Below are 5,003 nucleotides of genomic sequence, written 5' to 3' on the forward strand. Positions count from 1 at the left end.
CACATTGACAGGAATCTTAAACCAGAACAAAAGACTAGTTCGGAAAGCAAAGGGGCCCAATGTTCTTCACTAGGAAATGGAATTGAAGTAACTAGATTCAGTTCCCAGGGCCAGGTTGCCGTGAGAGATTCTGGCACACATATTAAGGCCAGAAAGAAAATTGTGATGGATATGCATGCTCAGTGCTCTTCTGCTTTGGCAATGTTGAGAGTAGGTGAGCTAACACGTCTGCTATATAGTATTTTCTAGAGATATGAAACCTATGTCCTTACAAAACTATACGTTGTACTGCTTTAATAAGCCAAAAATATTTTATTTTGGGTGACAGTTGCAGATAATAAAGCTCACAGAAGTTCTGTTTTTTTGTTTGTTTCAAACACCTGACTCACCCAGGAAAGGGAAAATTATGATTCCCTCATTGCGTGGTAATAGCACACTTGTTTGGAATAAACCACTTTTTAAGAATTTAATTAACTTACTGAATATCTGATTGCTTTACACATACTAGTCATATTTCAGAATACAATTAGGCATAACTCCATCAAGAGTAACAGACCTGGGACTAGCAGGTGCTATAATGGTTACGTCACTGGACTCCCACATAGTCAACTGCAGTTTGACCTAGACCCAATGGCTTAAAACTCTCACTGAAGTGCTTGTGTGCATGCGTGCCTATGATCCTGAGAAAAGAACGGAGAAGAAGGGATTTGGGCATGGTCATCTCCCATGGGGGTAATTTCTTGCTTTCTGTTTCTTTGGCAAGCACATGTGCCCTATAGCAAAAATCACTTAAAAATTAAAAACAAGCAGGACCAGCAGTTAACGTAATGGCTATGTTGCTGGACTCCCATGTAGTCGACCACGGTTTGCATCCTAGACCCCGTGGCTTAAAACTCACGCCGGGTGCATGTGCGTGTGTGCCCAAGATCCCAAGAGGAAAATGGAGGAGAAGGGGATGCAGCGTGGCCATCTCCCCTGGGGGGTGATTTCTTGCTTTCTGTCTCTCTGTCTCTCTCTGTCTGGCTGGTGAGTGCACGCACCCTATAGCATAAACCTCTCAAAAATAATAAAAAACAATTAAATAAACACACACATACATACACACACACACACACACACACAAATCCTAAAGAGTAACAGAGCTGAGTAAGAGACTTGAAATCTAGAACAACATTGATAGCTGGGATGGAGGTAAACCAGAGCCAGAATGTCAAATTTAGAGCAAAATCATTCTAGTCGGCAGCCTACATGACAGAGCTCCACATAGGTGTTAAGTAAGCATGATTCTGGAGAACTTAAGGGCAAATAGTCTTTGGAGTCTGCATGTAATCACCATCTATCATAAAACCTTCCTGCAGTCTTTGAATGGATCTAGGTAGGACTCCTGTTTTGAGAGAACTGTTGTGATTCATGAAGGGCCTAAGTGAAAAGAAATTGCAATACTTGGCAGTGTATCAAGTAAGGAATCTCCTCAGAGCTGGGAGATATTTGGGGGTCTTGATCTCAGACTAAAGCAAATACTGTATCAGAGATGCAGCATAAAGACAGGTAAACGTCTGAAGTCTCAATGCAGGGCTTGAGCTCCTTAGTCTTCCTCAATAAAGTCAGGAGAAGCTCTGCAGAATAGAAATGGCAATGTCATACCCTGGTGGGAGAACAAGGAGGTAGAAACTGAGACTCAGTTAAGGTTCTGAGGTGACAGCTGTGGACTCCAATTATCCTGTATTTATTTATTCTCCTGCCTAATTATCTGTTAATTTGTCTCCTTAGCATTTGACAAAGAAAATAACTATATTCCTAATTTTCCAAGAACACACATTCTAGAAAAAGAGAATACATTTATAGAAGTAGCATCCAGACATACAGAGCATAGGTGGGAGATATGGAAAAGTGGCCTGAGAGAATCTCACCAGTTTGCTAGGTAATTTTGGGAAAATGACTGTCTCTCTGTTCTTCTGCTTGCTCAATCATGAATGGAGGGAGTAGAATTCAGTAAGGGTCGATTTTTCCTTTGTAGCCCTATTACTTGAGACTATTATTCAGAATTAATGTCTTGTACTATTCAAAATTTTTAAATTATAAAGTTTTCCACAGAAGTCTATTTGTAATGTCCCTTCACAAAAGTTAAAGCAGAACTCATAACCTTTTAAAAATAGTCTATCTTTGGACCAATGGGTGATGTGGAGGTTAAGGCAACTGGATCCCACATTCTAACAGTGGGTTCAAGTCCCAGATCTGGCAGTATGAAAATTATGTTAGGGGCATGTGCATGTCTCCCTAAAAACTCAAAAGGAGAATGGAGAAGAGAGAATTGCAGCATGACCACCATCTTCCCTATGGGGTGATTTCACACTATACCTCTCTATCTCTCTCTCTTCCTCTCTCTCTAGCAAGTTCACATGCCCTAAAGCAAAAAAAGAAGAGTATTCCTTGATTAGAGATGGACTATTAGGGATATTACTTAAGGAAATGTGATGGTTGAGATGACTTTGAGAGGTGATTTTTATACCTGTGAAAACTCTTTTGCTTCTCAACTTTTACTAAAATGATTTTCTAATTCTAATATGTCATAAAAACCTTCTGAAGCACATTTTCCAACTTTCTTGATTGGCTTAATATCGGCACATGTGTTTCTTTTTTTTACTCAACCAATTGGTGTCATGTCAACATGTATACTTTCAGAAACAAAATTTTCCTTATGTAATGTGTAAGATTTGTTTTGATGGAGTTGTGTGTGATGTCCAGGTGCAAATCATTTAGTCCATTAATATTATTACTTGAAACCCTGACCATTTGTTTAACATCTTGTTTAATGTTCAAGTTTTTGGATTATGACATCAGTGAAGTTTTGGATTACTGCATATGTTGGTGAAGAAGGTAATATTTTTGTAAGTGTTGAGAAATTAAAATCAGTTAATAGTAAAACAATTTTCTAAGAAAGTAGAACTCTTTTTTTTCTTTAGTGGACCATAAATGTGATATTGCTATAAATTGGTTCACCTAGTGACTGCTAGTTGAAATGACAATAAGTGAATTGTAGTCATTCATCCTATACATGGAATTCCTAAAAAAATAAAATACAGTATATGAGTTCTTATTGTATTTCAGGTCCTTAATTAAGCAGCATTTAGATGACACAATGACATAAAAATGCCAACAACAGCAACTTCCACTGAGTAGACATTCACATATGTATTGAATAACCTCTGGTTTCACGGAATTTCAGTTCATTTAAGAAAAGCATAATTGTCCTGAAGTGGGTTTAGTACCACATTTGGGTAACTAGGAAAACTAGATTAATTCAATCATAAAGCTTCTTGGAAGAGACAGGAGAAACTCAGAAGAAACTCATAATTAAAGAATAGATACAAGTTATTTTTAGCCAAGGGGAGAAGAAATGAAGGGGAGAGGTTTGAGTGACTGGATTCCACATGGCCAGCTGTGTAGTTTGAGTCCCAGGTTAGGCTTGAAAAACACACCAGTGTATGTGTACATGTGCCCAAAATCCTGAGAGTGGAGAATGGATTGTGGCATGGGCATCTCCTCTGGGTAGAGTTTTCTCACTTTCCTTCTCTCTTCAAGTCTCCATCAGTCTCTGGTGATTGCACATGCCCTACAGCAAAAAGATAAATACACATACACACCAGAGTACTAGTCTACTCATTGTCACCTCCACCACTGTCCTGTCTCTCTCCACATACACACACACACACACACATGGTCTTCAAAAATTTCATGAAAATATATATTATGAAAAATTGTGAATGGGTTTCAAAACACTTTTGCACCAATATAAACTCATACATTAACTTCATTTTTCCACAAACTTTTTGTAGTCCTCTCCTGTATACTTATAGCATGTATATAGATAGATAGATAGATAGATAGATAGATAGATAGATAGATAGATATAGATATAGATATAGATATAGATATAGATATAGATATAGATATAGCTTTTAGCTTTTAGTACCCCCTATCAATGCTGCCATTCACTAAGCTCTGGTCAATTTCCATCAATCCTTGGGATTTTAGCACCTAGCTTTTTGCAACTCTTCTCAACACCATTCCAGGAGTATTTGGTGATTTCACAATCCGAAAAGACAACTTTCAGTAGTTTGAACCCTGGTTTCCTCAAATTCTTTTCTTCCAATTATCTAGTCCTTGACTCAACCTTAGCAATCCAATCCTAATGTCATATTTTAGATACAACCCAGTTCCAAGGTCACATTCTCAATACTTTACTAGTTATTGTATTTTCTCCAGGGTCTCAAATTAATTATCCCACTGTCCAAACATACTCTCTTAGTTTTCCAGCTTACTGTCTTTAGAACCATAAGTATCCAAGACTTCAACCCTATGAGACACATAATCTTTCTATTGTCATTTATTCACCTCCGTTTCTGATTTTACTCCTTATACTTTAATGTGATGGCTCAACATTATAATCACTTCATCATGTATGCCTCAATTTCCCACCATACATCTGTAGATACTCACTTAAAACTCAGGTCCAGTTAAATCCAACGTTGGCTTCAATTGCCACTGTGTGTGGCAGTGGAAAAACCAGTACCATGGTTACAATTCACAACCACTCATCTTAAGTGGTTTTATAGTGCTCTGGCAATAACGCTGTCTCCTAAATGATGATTTTATTTCCTCTCTCCCTTAAAAATTGTAATCCTTCACTACTCCTCCACATACTCAGTTTATACTTTTTCCTCTGATTTTACTGTGAAATAGAAACAAAGAGGGATATAGAGCATGGAATATTCATGGCACATTCTCACCATCCCACCTACCAAGTACATACATTAGTTGAAATCATTATATTCTGCCAGCCTTACTGATAGTGTGGATAAAATTTTCAAGTTCCCATCTGTGGTCAGCCCCTCCACTTGGGCAAAGAGTCTAACTCACTTTTCCAACAGACATACAGACATGATGTTAGATAGATAGGATACAGATATTCTAGTAGATCAGTTTCTGGTGTTTTACCTTCT

Source organism: Tupaia chinensis, unplaced genomic scaffold, assembly GCF_000334495.1.
Source record: "Tupaia chinensis unplaced genomic scaffold, TupChi_1.0 Scaffold000206_1, whole genome shotgun sequence".
Lineage (NCBI taxonomy): Eukaryota > Metazoa > Chordata > Mammalia > Scandentia > Tupaiidae > Tupaia > Tupaia belangeri.